This window comes from Mytilus edulis, chromosome 14 (genome assembly GCF_963676685.1).
Source record: "Mytilus edulis chromosome 14, xbMytEdul2.2, whole genome shotgun sequence".
NCBI lineage: Eukaryota > Metazoa > Mollusca > Bivalvia > Mytilida > Mytilidae > Mytilus > Mytilus edulis.
The window spans coordinates 10,716,812-10,726,938 of record NC_092357.1 but is presented as its reverse complement, the minus strand read 5'-3'; positions in this window follow the sequence as shown (position 1 = coordinate 10,726,938).

Genomic DNA, 10,127 nt, shown 5'->3' with positions numbered 1-10,127 from the left:
TCACGAGTTAGTTGACTGTAATGGAATAATCGTTTCCAAATGATATCAGATATGTTCCTTACGTCGTAACTACAATCCCCTCCCCTTTCATGAATGTGAATTACCGAATTAGACTATTTACCGGCTTTGTTATCTCATAAGCAACACGACGGGTGTCACATGTGGAGCAGGATCTGCTTACCCTTCCGGAGCACCTTATATCGCCCCTAGTTTTTGGCGGGTTTCGTGTGTTTTATTCTTTATTTTTCGTTGTTGTGTCGTGTGTACTATTGTTTGTCTGTTTGTCCTTTTCATTTCATGGTTTTGTCAGATAATTTTCGATTTATGATTTTGACTGTCTCTCTGGTATATTTCGTCCCTCTTTCACACAGTATTGTCACTAAACAGGTTTATTTAGTAAGAGGTGTACATGTATAAAACTATGCAATCAGTTTTCACACTAAATTTACCCGTTTTTGAGTTGATACATGTAACGTTTATGGACCGCTATCGCATTCAAAACTCAATGCCACTTATTAAAATTAAACAACAATGCTTTAGGTGGAAGAAGGACAGATATTCTTATATAAATAATTTCTCGCGAAAAACTTTGATTTTTTCTGTCATTAGACCTCTCATAGATTACCTTAGCCGTATTTGGCATAACTTTTTGGAATTTTGGATCCTCAATGCTCTTCAACTTTGTACTTGTTTGGCTTTATAAATATTTTGATATGAGCGTCACTGATGAGTCTTATGTAGACGAAACGCTCGTCTGGCGTACAAAATTATAATCCTGGTACCTTTGATTACTATTAAGTGTATTTTACCTTTTCGTTCTAAAATAAGGTAAAACTTTTAATAAGTTTTAGTTCTGTTTTCTACTTGCATTATTTTCATTCTGCTTTTTGGTTGGGTTGCTGTCCCACCGACGGATTTCCCGTTCCCATTACAAAATTTATATTTGCAATCATAGTTGTTAATTGTAGCAATCGATTAGAGAAATTTAATTTTAATAAGGCAATCATATGTTTTACCAATATGTATTCGAATTTTTTTTATCACCACACAGTAGGTTGCTTTCACCATTTAAATATTACAAGGTTGCATGTGAAAAATTGAAATCCAATTTGACTTTTTTCAAATTGACATGCTGCCGCAATTCAAAATGACTATCTTACAGAAGAAGAGAAAACATTTCCCAAAGACAAAAAGATATTTTCGGGCAAATTCCTATTGAATTATGTATGAAATGAAACATAGATAATGGTCTGTACATCAGTAAAATTCGACCCAACGAAATAAATGACAAAACTACATATACAGGTAATCATACGTAATTTTAGTATATAACAAACCATCATGTTCTGACCATTCTCGTGCTGTGTCGGAAATCAATGTGTCATTTGATTCACGTCTAACGTTTCTACTGCTTTCTGGCAATGATATTATGTGTGCGCCGACTGGTATATCTTGACTGGTTTGTGTTGTATCATCTAACTTATTTTGTTTCGTTATTTTTTCTTCTTTCAAAAGGGATCTACTAATGAGTATTTCTTCTAAGGAGAAATCTGAAATTGATAGTTATAATGGTATCATATTATTAGGATTAAAGAGAATTTTTCCTAGAGGTTATTGATGTTTATCCTATACTTATAAATTATACACTTGACATAAATTGGCTCACATAAATAGACAAAACACAACCATGATGTATTACGTTAAAAATTTATAACAGGATTCAACTATATAGACAGTTAGAATACATCCGTACATTGTATGTCCTGTGTTTGTATAAGAAGTGTTAGTTTTACCTTGCAGTCCACCAAGCCAATCCTTTGATTCACGGTCCATGTATGAAAGACCATTGTATAATTCGATCCCATCGGTTGAAATCCTGAATCTTGTAGGCCGTTTTCCGACAAGATATCTCGCTAAAGTTGTCTTGCCTGTGCCCTGTTCGCCTGCTAGCATAAGTCTTGACTCAAAGTGGGGATAACTTTCTTCTTTCAATAGGCTAGAGAATACCTGGGCTGATTTCTTATCAAATTTTTTAACTTCAGTTGGAAGACCTAAATTTCAATTATCTAAATGTCAGTTCTATACATAAAATAGATATATGAATCTTTTCATGTTCATTCAAAAACTTTCAAAAGATGTTTATACATGATATATAACTGTGATGCAGAAAATAAGTTTGACACAAAGTAAATCATATCTATATCTTTTTTAACACTACTGCTTGAATCATATATCTTGGTAACCATGAAGCGGGGCTCGGCCTATCCGTATCTATGTTAGCTTCAATGGGCTTCAATTTTGTAGTTTATTTAAATCTGACAATTTATTTGATGTTGAAGTACTTGGGAATCTCAAATCATAAGCATTTACTGGTTGCTATAATATCAATTATGATTAGTTCTGCTAATTTTTGTTTTGGCATTTTACTGAGTGTAGTGTCCTATAGAAGATCATGTATTTATACAAAGATGCACTTGCACGTTTGAATCACCCTCTCGTTTCCTTTTTGAAATTTACTGTAAATCTAATTCTCTGTGGGAAATTTTGTCCTGAAGATTTTTCATATCAACTTTTATTATTAAATAAAGTTATAAAATAAATAACAGAGATTTTATAGGATTTAAAAATCGTTTTTTTTTTTTGTATTTTATGAAATAATGACAAGAAAACAAGGTGTTAGAGACACTTCACTTATTAAAGGATTCCGAATATCTAACAAAAAGTCAACAACAAAAATCAGCGAAATCTGTAAAACTTTCATACAAAACATACGAAATAAAATACTTATTTCGTAATGGTATGTTACCAAAGAAATCTATGATTTGTCATATGATTTTATTATCTAAACTATGTTTACTGAACTATAGGAAATCGTCATTCATATTATTTCAATTCACTACATTACGGTTGAAGTATTGTTCTTATTTTGCTCATTCATTTGCCAGCCTTTTATAGAGAACTGAAATATGAAAATGAACGCCTGTTTTAATATGTGCTGATCTTTCAAACATTGTAAATAAATTATTTTTATATCATAACAAATCTTACTTTAATTGTGTTTGTTGGATAAAAATTACTTCCTGTTACAATACAATGTGTATTTGATAGCATACGAATATTGTTTCCCCTGACACTAATCAGCTTTCATTGAAATTTATGAATTAGAAGAGGTAAATGGTAGGATGTTGATAATTGTTTAGTACATAGAAAGGGAACTAACTAAGGTTTGTTATCTTGAAAAGTAAATGGCGTATATGACTTATTTGTATGCTTATAAATGATCGCTTCACATCTTGGTATAAATGATTATTATATGTACACTAAGATCGTTACAAAAGTTTTTTTTTCAAATTTAACAGCTTTTAAGATGAGCGAAATATAGTATTGATGTTTTTGGCATATATTTGTTCAAATGACAACATGTTTAATAATACTGTTTCTTTTTTCGTTATCAACAAAATTAGCAACCCGACGATCAGCATGTGAAAGATTGATAAGATATGAGCATCTAAACAAATATTTTCACTTAATTGTATTTCAAGTACAATTTCATTTAATAATTTAAATCAATTAAACACTTGGAAAACATGTAAGATTGGTGTGCTATTTATAAATAACAGAAAAAAACATATTCAAATTAACCAAGTAACATTATGCTCAACAGAAATAAGAAAAAGATTACAATTGTTTTTATCAACATAATCAAACTAATAAGAGTTGTCAAAATGTTTCAATTTATTCTTACAAGTTCTGTTTACTTAATGTCAAGAGGTATAATGTATGTGAGTTGGGGGGGTAATTTCTTTTAATACCCTTATTGCTGACAATGATTTTGCGATAATTTTATCAGCGCATTGGTCAGTACGTCGGTATTGACATGATTTTAACCATAATTTCTTAAATTGTCCGTTGATAAATTTTAAATAAGAAAAAACATTTTGTATCTCCCCCGTGCACATATTACATAAGGTATTTTCGAGTATATTTTTTCTGTCTTTTTCAACGGTACCGGTTCTTATACATCTTTGGCTTTCAATTAAATAGATTTTAAGCGTTCCTGATGCAGGCTAATCGAAGACGCTCTTCATATGCAGGGCATTTATACAGTGTTGATTTCAATGTGTCATTGTATTATACTTTCTTTATCCTGAATAACCGAGTTGACTTAACAACCCATACGATTCATGGATTTAGAGGTATATGTAACTTACCAGGTAAAAGGGTATTTCCATATTCCTACAAAAGAAGGGTCAGACAAAAATATCCAATTTCAGTTTATTAAGATTAACACACGTTTTCATTGTATTTGTCCTATAGTTAACATTCATTTGTGGATAGTGTTGTCGTTAGTAATCATACTACGTCTTCTTTTAATGTTGCATATGCCACATGTACCTTTTGTACATACATATGGTCAATATTCCTAAAGCACCTCAAACTGAGGAACTAAAGAAGGGCATAAACAAATAATTTCTGTGTATCGAAATTGGACATATTTCATTTTTAAACAGGTGACTGATATTTGACGTTTGTGCTGATTTGGAGAGCAGGGAATCATATACCATAGATGAAAACATACGGAGCTATCAAATATATGTATTGTGTAAATAAGTGTATATCAATCTCGAAAAGTCGCATCACGAATTACAGCTGGTTAAACAATATACAAATAAACAGACAAACTTATTTTTAAAAAATACGTGAATTGCTATATGTTGATGCACAGCTTCAATAAACAAGGATGATTGAACCCTTTACAAACAAACTGTTCAACTTGTCAGCTATACAGATACATATACTGCTTATTTTAAGTGACATGAATCTTGTGAAGCAACAAAGAAGATGCTTTCTCTCTAGAAATAGCTATTAATAATTATCAAGTATTGTTTATGGGCATTGATAGATCCCAAATTTTGGATCATTTTTCTTAAAGTACTTGTGAAACGACAAAGGGATTCTTTACCTTGAAAAGCCGCATGACAATGGTATTATGGATGTGCTACATTATGAAATAAATAGCTCATAATCAAACGAAAAATGGACCAAATTATCAAATGTTTAGGTTTCATCAAATTGCGACTATTTAATTAAGAACAACCTCAAAAACAAGTCTGAAAATAGGGAAAACAATCTGCAAACATCGCCATGAAACATATGCAAAACGTAACATATATGCAATCTTCCAATGAAGTAAAAGGGATCTGTATTGAAAACTGAATGAGTTTCCCCTTTCAAAACATTTAGAAACACAGTTGGTGGAATTTACTTCGCAAAATAGTCATCCGCTTTTTCTTACCCACCGACAATACCAAATGATCTTCGAATAGCAATTTTCTCTGTCTTTGATTTTTAACGTTCGTTCAGAATCAAACTTTTTTATTACATCATATCCTGGAAAAATGGTGTACCTTTCGTTTTTTATTTTATTTTGTATATGGCACAACCCCTCGCGCATTGAAAAGCAAGAATATGGTGTTCAAACAATAATACAGGGAACATGTTTGTTGGCGAGAGTTTGCTGTCATACATTTTGATTTGTTGCCTACTTGCAATGAATAGTACATATGTACCCAACTGTTAAACTGTTTTGTGATGTCAGCAGACTACTCTTAAAAATATCTGTTTTCAAGAAATTAGAAACTACTTAAAAGGTGAAATATCTATTATTTACCTGTATTAGCTTTATTATTTCGGGGTTTCCGCTGGCCACATCTATTGCCTTTGCACCCTGATATATATATTTGATTTTAATTTTGTAAAACATAACAGAAAATCAAGAGCTACTTTATAAATGTCTAACATAATTTCAAAATTATTGGATAGAACTGAAATCCGTTCTAACAACAACGCTTCATTGTTGTTTTGATCATGTTATTATCAGTCGCTGCCTCTTTTGCAGATACATTTTATATTGCAGCAAAACCATTTTCATACAAGTATGATTTTTCCAAAGTACAATGTTCTTTCTTATTCCAGGTATAGATAACCTTAGCAGTACTTGATACATTTTTATTCAAGTCTTGGTCATCAATGCTCATCATCTGTGTACTTGTTTGGCTTTATAACTTTTTTTATCTGAGCGTCACTGACAAAAATGACTGATGAGTCTTATGTAGACTAAACGCGCATATGGCGTATTACATTATAAACCTTGAACTTTTGATAACTATTTACTGTTACGTGATAGTTTATCATGTACAATTTAAACATTGTGTCTTTACAAACGAAGTACAAAGTCCAAATATATATTGCATTCCGTATTGCCCCTAAAACAGTATCCAGTAAATGTATATTTTGTTGAACCTGCAGTAATTGCTTAAAACTACTGCTTACGGATTATACATTTCAAAGGACATATTTAGTGTGTGAATTGATTTCAATATTTTACAATCAATGATTAAACAGCAAATTAATAAGACAAGATTATCGTTGATGTTCTTTGTAAATATAACAATACTGACTGAATAACTTTTGATACCATATGAGGTGTAAGATAAGACAGTTTTTTAAATAGAGATTTAAGTTATATAAATACAGCAGTGTCAGTAAATATCAACATTTTAAACAAGAAGAATCCTATATCAAACCTTCCTTCATTAAGAAATAAAAAAACAATGGTTAGAACTCCTTCAGACACAGATGATCCTCCGTGGCCTGTTTGTCGTTAAGCTTTTATTGTGTCTTATGTATACATCCATGCCTTTCAAATGTTTAGTTTGGAGATCTCTAATAACGGGAAAGCGATCAAAGCTTTTCGGACGGACGAACAATAAGAATTGTATTTTTTTCACACAGAGGAATGGTTGTGCTTGTGCTATGTTTGTTCGCAAATTTGTTTTATTGCCAAACCGTAGGTGACATAAGTGAATGAAAGTTGACGAAGCATTGAAAGGTTTATTCTGTAATGTAGAAATCAAACCATGACTCAGATCTATCATCTATAACAAAAATGTATGTTGACTGGTACTTACTTCGTTATTTATTATATGTGGATCACAATCTTTGATTAACAAATATTCGACTATCTGACGATGTTTGTCTCTGGAAGCGATATGAAGCGCAGTATCTCCTTCCTTAAAAAAATAGTGTTCGATAGTATCGCTTGATAAAATCATTTGTTGTTTGTATTCATATATTTTAAAATTGTCTAACACAAATTGTGGTTGTCAATAATAAATTGTGTTAATTTAAAAAAAATGCAAGGTTCGAAATGTAACTTTTACAGCAACATAATCATATTGCTCTACTTGAGTTTAGTAACAAATGGACAAGGAATTGAGCAAACATCTTCAGACATATGACATAAAACTCCAGTGATGGAAAATTTCATAATATTTCAAGCGGGTAAGTAAATTGGAAGTGGATAACAACAGGGGGTAGAGGTGGAGTGGTCACAAGAAGAAAGTAAAATTGTCTTCATATATTCTAAAACATTTTCAGGCAGTTTCGAGTAATAAATCGTTTGTTACTTTATATAAAATATAAGGTTTGTACCATTATATTCCCAAAAATTTACTTTATATTAAATATATGGTATATACAATAATATTCCCCAAAGTTTACAACGACAACATATTAGGGCATTTACAATAACACACATGTAAATATTTTACAAGCAACCTCTTAAAAGTTATGCTGGTAATAATTTTTGGATTCGTTGTCATTGCCTTTTCAAAATTATTACGCGTACAGTCCATTTCCATAGTTTCCAAAATGTAAACATATGATTACTAGCATTTCTCTTATTTCAGCGGTGATCCATAAATCTTTTTTTCAATTTAACAAAATAAAATGTTTTAGTCTTTTCACCTAATAATATTTTTATGTATTGTTCAACCAAATATATTTGAAGGCTGTCCTCTATATATTTAATGAGAAATTATTCAGCAAGAAACCTTTTAATTATTGTCACCTATTTTTAATTATCGTACGTTTTTAACCGGTTTTTTCACACAAGATATACCACAAAAAATACCGAACTCCGATGTGCGCCATGAGTGCATTATACGCCGGTCAATTTTATAAATAATAAAGTTTCATAACTTCCAAATGTCATATCAGAGATTAATAATACACAAATGAAGAAAGGTTATTCAAATAAATATATACCAACATTGTTTCAGTCACTTTTAAGTTATTTTCGAAAAACTCGAAAATACCTGCTTTCTAAGAACATTAAGAAAGAAAAATATTAATACTTGTAAATTGATAAAAATCAGATTGGAGCTCACCTCAATAGTTATATACATTTGAGCGTGTGTGAGTTATTGTCAAACATGTTGACCACAATTAAAATTCAATCGGAAAGTCACTTATCAAATGACAAAATCAAAAGCTCAAACACATCAAACGAATGGACAAGAACTGGCATATTCCTTCTTTATCACGGGTCTTTTCTTTTGGTGACAATGTTGGATTAAAGTTGAGAATGGAAATGGGGAATGTGTCAAAGAGACAACAACCCGACCAAATAAAACAACAACAGCAGAGGGTCACCAACAGGTCTTCAATGTAGCTAGAAATTCCCGCACCCGGAGGCGTCCTTCAGCTGGCCCCTAAACAAATATATACTAGTCCAGTGATAATGAACGCCATACTAATTTCCAAATTGTACACAAAAAACTAAAATTAAAATAATACAGGACTAGCAAAGGCCAGAGGCTCCTGACTTGGGACAGGAGCAAAAATGCGGTGGGGTTAAACATGTGTGTGAGATCTCAACCCTCCCTTATACCTCTAACTAATGTAGAAAAGTAAACGCATAATAATACGCACATTAAAATTCAGTTCAAGAGAAGTCCGAGTCCGTATAAATACAACAATATATACAATGTGACAATAATAACAATGTTAGCCAACTGATATTCCACACTTTTCAATTTCGAAAATATTCAATTATACTCACATCTATAATTGTTTTCGTTGTTTTATATAAATGACTTAACATTTCGGTATGGACAGATTGAATGAATGTGATTCATCTGCATTTCTACAAATTGTTATTTCTATTCTCATGCATCGGATCAAGAAAGAATGCATTTAATTTTTGAAATGTATCAAATCAAAATCAAAACGAAATTCAGCATAAATGACCTTTGAACATTATTCGGATAATATATGATAAAATGAAGTTGTTGATGTATATTTCGTTTTAGATTCTTATACACTCATCGAATATAAATTGGGGTATTCTACTGTTGTCTTTATTGACAAGAGTTGTTGAAAAGAAAACACATCAATTTTTTTTATCTACAATGCATTACAAAACAAATCATTTGAGTGCTGGCCTACGCTGTACGATGCATGTTTTACTTTATTCGTGTACTCCTGTTTGTTGAACAAGTAGAAAGTACAGGTGTTTTAAATTTTTATGGTAATATCGTTTGTCCCCGTACCGGCATCGTTAATTTATTACAAAGACTAAATTTGAAAATAAAGATGTATTGTTTTTGTAGGTTGATACAAAATAAATGTTGAGTAAGCTAGGGATTTATTGTTATTACTCCAGATGGTGCTACACCCACTCAGATTATTGAAAAGTTAGATAGGATATATGGAAATGTGTTCAGTAGTGAAGCATGAAAACTCAGAAACAAGGTCAATCTGTTACAGATTATGGTATGAGACTTGAAGACATTGCACAAAAAGCTGTTGAAAAAGGTCAAATTAACACACAGGCTAAAAAGGACATACTTTGATCAAAGCTCTGGTCAGGTCTCAAAGATCACCTTTGCAAAAACGCGTTATAAGTATGATACTGTTGAAATTCAAACCTGAGATCACCCCTAGTTTTTGGTGGGGTTCGTGTTCTTTATTCTTTGGTTTTCTATGTTGTGTCATGTGTACTATTGTTTGTCTGTTTGTCATTTTCATTTTAAGCCATGGCGTTGTCAATTTGTTTTAGATTTATGAGTTTGACTGTCCCTTTGGTATCTTTCGTCCCTCTTTTGAAAATGTTGATCAGTTTTTGAAAGAGATTGGATCTATTGAATTGGACTTAGGCCTCAGGTTCTGACAATAATATTCAGCATCAACCTGCGGTTGTTAAATAGTCAGGTATCCAAGAGTTGATAAAGTCCATGACGCTCTTGAATTCTCGAACAAAATCATTTGAGGGGAAGTTAAAG